Raw genomic sequence first — 10,938 nt, forward strand, 5'->3', positions numbered from 1 at the left:
ACACATTAATTGCCAGCTTGTTTTGTGGGGGCCCAAACGAACCAATCATTTCAGCCACAGTTGTGTGGCAGACCCTGGCGCTGAAATGATTGATTTGTTAAAGTGTGCATGTCCTGTTTATACAACATAAGGGTGGGTGGGAGGGCCCAAGGACAATTCCATCTTGCACCTCTTTTTTTCTTTGCATTATGTACAGTTTGGGGCCTAGTTTTTCTAACTGCCATCCTGCCTGCCACTGCAGTGTCACTCCTAGATGGGTCACGTGTTTGTGCCGCCCACTCGTGTCGCTTAGCATAGTCATCCAGCTACCTCGGTGCAACCTTTTGGACATAAAAACACTATTGTGAGGTGTGAGGTGTTCAGAATAGACTGGAAATGAGTGGAAATTAAGGTTATTGAGGTTAATAATAGCATAGGAGCAGAAAAACCTACAAATTCTGTGATTTTAGCTGTTTTTATGCTTTTTTTCAAAAAAATACAGATCCAAAACACAAAACCCAGAACCCAAAACACGGAAGGGTGGTTTTGGCAAAACCAATCCAGATCCAAAACACGAAGAAAGATCCAGATCCAAAACCAAAACACAAAACACGAAAAGTGGCCGGTGCACACCCCTAATTTAGAGGTACAGAGAAGCTGCATCACTTACCTGGCTGACAAGAACAGTAGATAAAATAGTCTAACGAGCACCAATGGAGGTCTGCACCGTACACGAGACGCAACGGAACTGGACAGCTTTTACTGTTACACTGCTATCTGGATGTGTGTTTGGGCACGCCCTCCCAAATCTAAATCTTTCTGCGCATCTTACATCAGCCCCACCTAGGGTTGTCACCTCATCCTATTAATAAGGGACACATATGAATCACAGAGATTCTATGGTTGGCTGACTTCAAGGGATCTATTTACTAAGAGGTTAGGAGACAGAGTGAGAAGTGATAAGGTGCCAGCCAATCAGCTTCTAACTGCCATCTCACAGGCTGTATATGAAAAATGACAGTTGGGAGCTGATTTGGCTGGCACCTTATCACATTACACTCTGTCTCCTAATACTGCTTAGTAAATAGACCCCTAAGTCTCATTTCACCTGGTTTTAATCAGCGACGGAGCCTGTGTAATTCATATGTGTCCCTTATTAAAGGGATGATCTGGCAACCCTCCGACAACCAGAGCAACATGGTTTTGCCAAGGTGCAAGGTTACTGCCCCAATGTATCTTTCAGTACCGGGATTGATTACTCAGGAAAACTTTTGGGGGGGTTTGACTATTTGTTTTATAATGTTAAACATTTTTACTGTTGAAAATTCCCAACCACGCTATATAGAAGTTGGTCTCTGTGGACTTTGTGTATGCAGCCGTCCATCTTGACTTTATTCATACTACTTATTAAGGGGGGAGATTTATCAAACCTTGGAGAGATAAAGTGGAGAGAGATAAAGTACCAACCAATCAGTTTCTATCAGTCATTTTCAGTCACAGCCTGTATAATGACAGGTGGGAGCTGGTTGGTGAGTACTTTATCTCTCACCAAGCTGTATTAGTCTCCCCCAAGTAATATATCAGTGTAATATAGTGTAATATAGCAGTGTAATGTATATCAGATTACCTGTTATTTAAAGAAATTTTAGTTTCCATGTCCAATACTGATAGTACACACATGCACTTTGCATTTTTCCCAGAACCCCAGGATACACAAACATAATAAAGTCCATTTATGAATATAATACAATGACACACACACAAACATGTTGAAACTACCAACAATTTTTTTTTACTTTATTTACAAAAAAAAAACATGACACAGAAATTTGCAACTTTATTATAGGGTAATTAAGTTCACATCATCAGACATATACCATTTTAAGAGGGAGAGGTATCAAATTTTGTAAAGTGGGCAAGTGGAAAATTTGACCATAGCAACCAATCAGCTTCTAGCTATTATTTATCTAGTGCATTCTTTAAATGATAGATAGCTAGGAGCTGATTGGTTGCTATGAGTAACTTTGCCACCTGTCTTCTTTAGAAAATGTAATACATCTTCCCTTAAGTAACATTGCTAGCATTGGTAATCCCTTTGTTACTGAAGGTTTTCTCACCGATGTTCTGATCTTATTTTGGCATCCACATCTGTGACTTGTTTAATGCAGTGCTCACACAAATTATACCTTGTTTTTTTCCAGAATAGTTACAATTTTAAGTACATACCTCTAGTCTGCTTATTCCTTGAGACACAGCAAATAAAATCTACCTGAGATGGTAAAAATTTATTTTTTTTTTACTTTTTTTTCGGCATCAATCCTATTCTACAAATACAATAGGTTTTCATAATAAAATTTGGACTTAAAAATTATATATATATTTTTGTTGTTATTTGTCTCTGTCTTGAATTTAATTGCTTGGGGTGTGTAGGAATATTATGATATCCCAACAAGGGATCAAATGAGGGGCCCCTTGTTTTTATATGACCCCTGATTCGGACGAGCTGGGCATTATAAACCCCCATTCTGGAAAACAAGATGTATTCCGTAGTGTACAGTAGTCTGTGTATGCCGGGACAATGTATAGGGACACCCGGTTCTCTGCACTTGTACCTATAATCACTGATTGTGATGTCAGCGATGCCGATTTTATATGTGGGAGTGGGTGCAGGGAGCAAGGTGCTTATAAACATTGCCCCAGCATACACAGGCTGGCAGAGGGTCGTCTATCTGCTACAGGGGCACCAAGTTTGGAAGAGAGAACTCCCTTGTAAGATAAATCCAGTCCCCTTCAGCAGGGCCGAAACTAGGATATCTGTCACCCGGTGCAAGGCAGCAATTTTGCGCCCCCCAGTGTGCGTCTCTTGACCCCAGTGCGTCTCTCAGCCCCATTTCCCCGGCCCCAGTGTATCTCAGCCAGGAATGCTGTGTGCATTGCACTGGCCTAACAGACACTAGAGGTCCAGTAGGACCTCTAGCATCTGTTGCCTCTTTGGCGGCGGCCATTTTTGGATGGCCGTTTTCTGAGTCTGCAGCCCCCAAGCCACCTCGAGTCAGCTTTTTTCACCCTCTGCAATCCGGCACCCGGTGCACCTCTAGCTCCCCCCTAGTTGCGGCCCTGCCTTCAGGGACATCTTCAAGCACAAATATGATGATGCCATTAAAGTGCCACCTCCTCCCCCGCTCCTCACTGGTAGTAATTACTGGGGGTCATGGTAAATCTTGTTTGTGCTAACTATTGTACGGCATTGCTGAGCTATGGGCGACAGCCGAACTCAGGGCCTGATTCAGCAAGGATCGCAGTTGCTTATATGCACGCAATCGGATGATTATTTCGCACTGCGTATGCGTCGCAGTGCACGTGCGAGAACCAGATGCTGCAATCAGAACTGCGATCGCAGTGACTACACAGACCCATCGCAGAGTGATTGACAGGAAGTGCCGTTTGTGGGTGATGGCGGGGAGGTGGTCAGGCGAACGCAGACGTGCCAGTGCGTTTTAAAGGGCGTGCATAAATTAGTCACTGCAATACCATACGCAGCCTGAGGTCTCATAGCGTGCGCTGAAGTTAGCAATTCCTGAGTGAGGTCTGACCTGCCTTAGCTGTGCGTATGGGTCCAATGTTACACGATGTTACCGATTATTTCGCCGTGTTGCCAAAGTATACGGATGTGAGTAAGGGGAAGTGGGCGTTCTTATGATAGTCTGCGATCGCAATGCGAATGCAGACATTTACATATCACCGCTGATATTAGCAACTGCGTAGCGAACTGTATAAGCAGAATAGCGACCCTTGCTGAATCAGGCCCTCTGTCTTTTTTATACAGTACACATAGAATACAGAAAGCTAAACCTGTGCTCCGTGGTGCCTACCTATATCCCCTTAGCAGGTAAATTCAGAGAGGTGTTCTATCATAGGATATATTATAAAAAAGGGGGTCAGAGAATGTAGTGCTATGGGGTGATAATCAGATAAATAAGTCTATGGATGGATGATCCGATACATTGTTCTGACGCGGATCAGAATGATATATCATACATATCGTACAGCATGTATGCCCGATACGTCGTTCCCGCCTATTGTCCATTGAATCATCCTATCTGCTGTGCTGCACGGCCAAAGTGGTGTTGTTACATGCAGCATGTAACATTATATTGCGCCATCGTACGGTGAATCGTGTAGTGCGTACAGCGATGCGATGGATCCTTAAATTGCATTTCTGCATCACACTGTCATAAGGTGTGTACCCAGAATACGTGATTAGTCCGCTGTTTGAACGCCAGTATACACGATGTACATTGCATTTGATTGGAAGGAGTTCACTCTTCGGGCTAATCACTTAGGGCCTAATTCAGAGGTAGGCGCAGTCCGGTCGGTGCTGCGTCTATGGTCGCGGCGGAGCTGAGATGTTGTGCAATGCTGCAGGTGGCGTCTTGTGTAATAAGGTGCCCACCTCCAACTTCTCAGATCCGTTGCATGCTTCTGAAGACACAGCATCAGATCAGCATCGGGAACAGTGAGCGGACCTTTGGACATATGAGTAACCCTAAGGTTACACAGAACATCCACCGCAATTAAACTGCCGAGGCCGGTGAATCTGCGTCGGAAGACACAGTCACTGACTTCGGCACACCTCAGAACAGCGCCCTCCTCCCCACTCCCAAACGGCCCCAGTGTGTCATTCACACTGCGTGAAAAACCACAGCGAGACCGGAGCCGCAACGCCATCACAGCACATGCGCTGTTTTATATAAATATATGCTGACACACTTATCCTTCGTAATGTTGTAGTAAACTGCAATGAGGAGCTTGCATGCAAGTGCAGATTTTAATTTAAATGTTGTGCACAGTGCATAGTACAGATGGGTGATTGCTATAAGCACATAATAGCGTGTGGGATGGGGACATTAGGCTGTATGAGTTGTATGCATTGTGAGTATTTGTAATCATAGTTAACACTTTAAAAAAAGTTTCCAGGGACATGTACTGTAGCTGTAGAGCCGATGCTTCTAAGCGCATCACATGCAAAACTGTCTGTGCAGAGTTTTGGAGTAATACAATATCTATCATGATAAGGTTACAGCGTTTTTTAATATGATCATCATAATAATACCTGTCTTCAATACATATTAGCATTTAAAACCCAGTACAGGAATTGCATTTGATATGCAGATAAAAAGGGAACACTTAATGAATGTCTGTAACTATAGACGGTGCAAGGGGTATGCTTGCTGTGGGGCCCAGCGGCTTAGGGGGCCTGCTGGTCCAGTAAGCAACCTCCTGCACCCTGCCAAGTACAGCGCCAAAGTCATTTTTAATCAGGCACCGGTCACAAGCCAATAGGTACTCCAGGACCAGCAGCCAATCAGCAGAGGTTGCTGGTCTGCGAGTTTCGATTGGCTCGCAACCGGAACCTGATTAAAAATGACATGGTCTCTCCTCTGATACATCTCTCACTAGAAGCTGAGAGGAGGCGTGGCTATGATGACATCCCCGGACCACGGCCATGCCTCCTCCCAACTTCAGTGCTGGGCTGGAGGGTGGTGCTGGGCTGGAGGGTGGTGGTGGTGGTGGGGGCGATGGGGGCCATAGCTAGACCTATGGGGACACTAAGGAAATTATGCAATGGTGCCCCCATACCTCTGGTTACGCCCCTGTCTGAGATCTTATAAAGTGTCCCTATTTGTCAATAGTGATGACTTTGAATTAGCTGTATTATTTATTACAATTTACAATATGCAGAAGTAGAGATCTCAGCATTTTTAAGTCTCTAATATTAATCAAACTTTTGCATTTTTATTTTAGTCTTGCCATTACAGGAACCAATAAAGACTTATTTACAAAGTACATTTCCTACCTAGATCAGTGGTTCTCAAACTCGGTCCTCAGGACCCCACACAGGTCACCCAGCAAGTGCACAGGTGCATTCATTACTCACTGACACATTTTAAAAGATCCACAGTTGGAGCTAATTATTTCACTTTTGATTCTGTGAGGAGACCTGGAAAACATGCACTGTTTGGGGTCCAGAGGACCGAGTTTGAGAACCTGTGACCTAGTGCAAGACTTCCCAAAACTTCCCGAAACAGAGAACTGGGCAATGTACATTAACGAGCTGAGCACCAGATCTGCTGAGCAGGGCAACTACAGATCCACTGTATTGCTCGGAATCACACATGTTATTACACTATAAATCCCTCATCCCCTGTAATATATGGCTACATTTGGATTATAGAGTAATGAACTTTCTTACCAATAAACCCTAAAAACCCCATCCAGCATTTGCTGCGTGAGAGGAACAGCCTCCATAAACCTGTTATGATAAATAGAAGAGTAATGAGTTAAAGAGAACATGTCAAAATAGTACAGCAATATTTTATATATAGTGCTCGGGTGCTCTCAGCTGTAAATCATGTAGTGTCGGGAAGTTTGCTGCGGCGCTCACGGGGCTTCTGTAGTCAATAAAAATAGGTGGAATCCGCCTTTCTTGCAGTCAACATTTCAGTTTATTTTTAAACTTTTGTCAGGTCCTGATGAAAGTTTAAAGATAAATTGAAATGTTGACTACAAGTCAGGTGATTTCCTCCCATTTTCCTGGAGTGCAGAAGCCCCGTGTGTGTCGCAGCAAACGTCCCGACACTAGCAGCTGCATAATCAGAATCCTAAAGCTATGTTATCTGTGTGGGCAAAAGAGTCTATGAAAACTTACAATCTTTTGTATTAAATAATGGCTACATTACTGTGTAATTTCACTGCAATAAATATAGTATATGTTTTTTAAATTTGAGCTAGCTCCCCTTTTAAAAAAAAATAATCTAAAACTATTAATGGGAGATGGATCAATCCTTGGGGGTAAATGTAATAGCCTGCGCTGTGCAGACATCGGCGAGATCCCGGCGAGTCTACCCCATGTTTTAAAGGAGTGTGGATTAAAAGATCTATACTATTTAGATAGACAGTCAAAAGATGAACACCAACTGCTAGGCAGGTACAAAACGTCAACAGGTACAAATGGTCGACATGGTCAAAAGGTCGACATTGGAACTGTCAACACAAAAATAGTCTACACTTTTTTTTTCTAACCCTAATCTTCACCCTAACCCTTCCCTCGGTGTCTAACCCTAACCCTCCCTCCTGGTGTCTAACCCTAACTGTCAGGTTAAGTGCCTAACCCTAACAATCCCTCCTAATACCTACCCTTAACCCTCCAGAAAGTGCCTAACCCTACCTGTCCCACCTAGTGCCTAACCCTAACCCTCCGTAAAGTGCCTAACCCTAACTGTCTCTCCAATTGCCTAACCCTAACCCTCCAGAAAGTGCCTAACCTCCTACTTTCCCTCCGGTGAGAGTACCTAACCCTAACTGTCTCTCCTACTGTCTAACCCTAAAGCTGGCCACACACTAGACCAACTTTCATCCAACCATCCAACTAGTTGATTGGTTGGAATGAAAATCTGGTAAGGTATGGGAGTAACTGATGATCAGCAAATTGCTCCTAAATGCCAGAAAACAGATGAAAATGGTCGTTCAGACAAGTTTGTTAAATGTTTGATCCAAACAATTTGTTCAAACAACAGTTTTTGTCCAATTTCCGGCGTTTGGGATCAAATTGCTGATTGTCATTTGCTTTCATCCCTTACAAGATTTTCATTCCAACCAATCAACTAGTTGGATGGTTTGATGTAAGTTGGTCCAGTGTGTGGCCAGCTTTACACTCCGGAAAGTGCCTAACCCTTACTGTCACTCCTAGTGCCTAACACCTAACCCTCCAGAGAGTGCCTAACCCTAACTGTCCCTTCTAGAGCCTAACCCTAACCCTCTGATAAGTGCCTAACCGTAAAAAAAAGTCAACCATTTTTGTGTCGACCATTCTATTGTCATCATTTCGTGTGTCCATCTTTTGTACCTGTCGACCTATTGCCTGTTGACCATTTGGTATCAACCTAGACAATGTCGAACTTCTCACTGTGGATCTATTGACTGACAGCCATATTATAGTGGCAATCACTTAAAAGGTAATAGCTAAAGTGGAGAAGTTGCACAAAGCAACCAATCAGCTTCTAACTGTAATATAACTGTAATATATCTAACACAGTCTATGAAGCTGATTGGTTGCTTTGGCCAATTTCTCCGCTTTATCTCATTCCAAGACTTGATACATCTCCCATTTAATGCTAATGACAGATAAAACATTAGCTGATCAATCTAGTCTTCCCATCCTACTTACTAATGTTCAGTCTCAGGAGAGATCTGTCTTCATTTCACATCTTCCAGTGGTTCCGAAATCTTGAATCATGGTGCCCTAGATTTTCGGCGTTTTTTTCATGGCACCTCTGGGCCAAACATTTTTAGCTACAAATTTAGCAAAAATTATAAAATTCAAAAGTAAATTGTGAGCATTTGTTATCCTTTAATCAGTTATGTGGTAACGGACAGGTCTGCACCTCTGTTACTCCAAATATTTAATGATTGGCAACCACCAGCACTGGTTTTGCCTATCACATGGAACGTAAATAATTTAATTTGGTCCTGGACCACCAACCTCTGAAAGTGGCACCTCTGCAAGCTCCCCGCGGCACGAAAGTTTGGGAACTACTGACGTGTGCTAAACTGTTTGTAACCTGTTTCCAGCTTCCATCTGCTGGATACTTTTTCCAAAAATCTATTACTGTTTCAGTAGTGCAACCTCTAACACTACCTCACAACAGATTCAGTGCTTCCTTATTTTAGAAAAAAAAAAAAACTTACTAAGGGGTATATTTACTAAGATGAGAGATTTTAGAAGTGGAGATGTTGCCCATAGCAACAAATCAGATTCTACTTAACCTTTAACTAGCACCTTCTGGAAGATAATAGCTCGAACCTGATTGGTTGCTATGGGCTTTTAAAAACTCTCACTTTAGTAAATATACCCCTTGTTGAAATCCATAATTTCGGGAGGAGCCGTATTGCAGTGGCTAAGGCTGCAGAATGATACTTTCACTGGTTAGGATCCCTGTTCAGTGGATTTTCAAAATCTTAAATGTTTACAGATTTTTCCCTACCATATTTAAAAGGGCAATAATAGTAAATGCAAAATCAGGCTTATTTTGCATTTAGTATTATTTCTTCTTCTTCAAATCCGGCAGGCAAAATCTGTAAAAATCGGGGGTTTTGTAAATCCACTGCTTAGAAAATAAGCCACTAAATATCTAAACAGTGTAAACTTATCTACTTCTCTGCTGTAGATCTCTTGCCAGGGGGAGGTAATGTTCAGTAAAAATGTATCTAGAATATTGCCAGAGTTTAAGAATAAATATAGGAGGAATGTCTATGAAATATTTTATAATATTTAATTTTATATTTCATATAAGTATATATAATAAGCTTAAAAAAGGTCCACAATATAATACAGTACAGCTTTGTGTTTCTAAGGCTACTTCTGTTGTAGAATAAGTAGTACATGTAATATACTAACTACACCCACGCTAGCTCATACTCACATTATCACTATTTGCAGCATGCCTGTACAGTAAAGTCTTTAGGAAATTCCCCTGCATTCTTCTTATGTAGTTTCTTTCAGGAAACTGCTCTTTATGTACTAAATGGTATTTCCTTGTTTGTCTATTATAAACAAACCAACCAGTGTCCTTCATCCAGAGTGTCCCGCCCAACACACACACATACTGCATGAATACTTCTGCAATTACTCACTAAGGAAATGTTCTCCTTATTTAGGCAATATTAACAATTCAGGCAAATTTATGTAAGTGAAATTAAATTAAAAAATCAGAGGCGTAAATAGGGTTAATGGCGCCTAGGGCAAATAAAAATATGTCGCCCTATGAAATCTATTCTTCAAAATTCTTATATTGGTATTTATACTGAAACACACACTGGAAACACGAGAGCAATGAACACAATGTGCACAATGGGTAATGAGTGGCCAGGGACCTAGCCCATCCCGCCTTGTAGTGGTTCTTCATGAAGACCGGGGGATTAGTTGGACTTGATGCTTGCCGATCGGCGCATGCGCAGAATCTGTACTGCACAGGTGGGGATCTGTGTTTGCGACGACTGTCTCAGTGTCCCCTATGCTGCAACATGATTAACAGGCTGCAGATGTTTGGGGGCTGGGAAGGGACGGCGAAGGCCAGCATCCCAGAAAATGTGGCGTTTTGGTCTCATATTCTGGGCATGCCGAGGGCAGTGTCTGCGCTTTCCAAGGGTTACTCAGATGGGTGATATTCACGTGGAATGGGTATGAAGTCCCGGAAGCGAAACATATGGCTTAACAACATACCCTTCAAACAATACAGACGTATTAAAATGGAACTGCACACACAACACTGCCAAGCACAAGGCATGCCGGGGATATGTAAAGAAAGAACAAACTGTTCTGCAATATTAAAAGGGGTCAGAACCAAGGTAGGTAAAATTGACAGGTCTAAACTCATAAACCTACAGCAAGCCCCCTTCCTAACAACACTTAGAGACATAATTGTATGGTCTGCTGTTCTCCAACGGCTGAACAGAAACACGCAGCAGCAAAGATAAGATGACAAGCACATTTATCAGAACATGATTATTGTATAGTAACATGTTACATATGAGCACTAAATATTTCCCTTAATTTAAGATAACAACTCACTTCCAGGTACACCGTAGTACTTCTTTTATAGGTAGAACTCACTTTTAAGGTTGGACAACCCACATCGATGTATAAGATGGTATCATTGCTACTGAAATATTATCAAAACCATATGAGCCCACTGGTGACAATTTTTCTTTCTCCCCGATATGAATGTGGCAGGGTTCGGTTTAGGCCAGGGTGGTTGACCTGCACTCAGACGGAGGCCTCACACAGAAGGGTGGGCCTAAATCCCATGGGATTCAGCCTCTACCAACCCATGTAGTGAGGTCCGGCAGCAGCCATGGCTCCAGCAGCATATGATTCCCCATCGCCGCCCCACAAGCACA

At 42.6% G+C, this 10,938-nt stretch overlaps 1 long non-coding RNA gene across 1 annotated transcript; it reads right to left on the reverse strand.

Moving 5' to 3' along the window:
- Positions 1-1,748: 1,748 nt before the first annotated feature.
- On the reverse strand, positions 1,749-9,534 carry LOC148505532 (uncharacterized). Its single transcript, XR_015869884.1, has 3 exons — positions 9,462-9,534; positions 8,207-8,331; positions 1,749-6,292 (listed from the first exon to the last, which is right to left on the reverse strand). It is a non-coding gene; the product is annotated as an uncharacterized LOC148505532 (long non-coding RNA).
- Positions 9,535-10,938: the final 1,404 nt, after the last annotated feature.

This window comes from Taudactylus pleione, unplaced genomic scaffold (assembly GCF_031769625.1).
Source record: "Taudactylus pleione unplaced genomic scaffold, aTauple2 ptg000451l, whole genome shotgun sequence".
NCBI classification, from domain to species: Eukaryota; Metazoa; Chordata; class Amphibia; order Anura; family Myobatrachidae; genus Taudactylus; species Taudactylus pleione.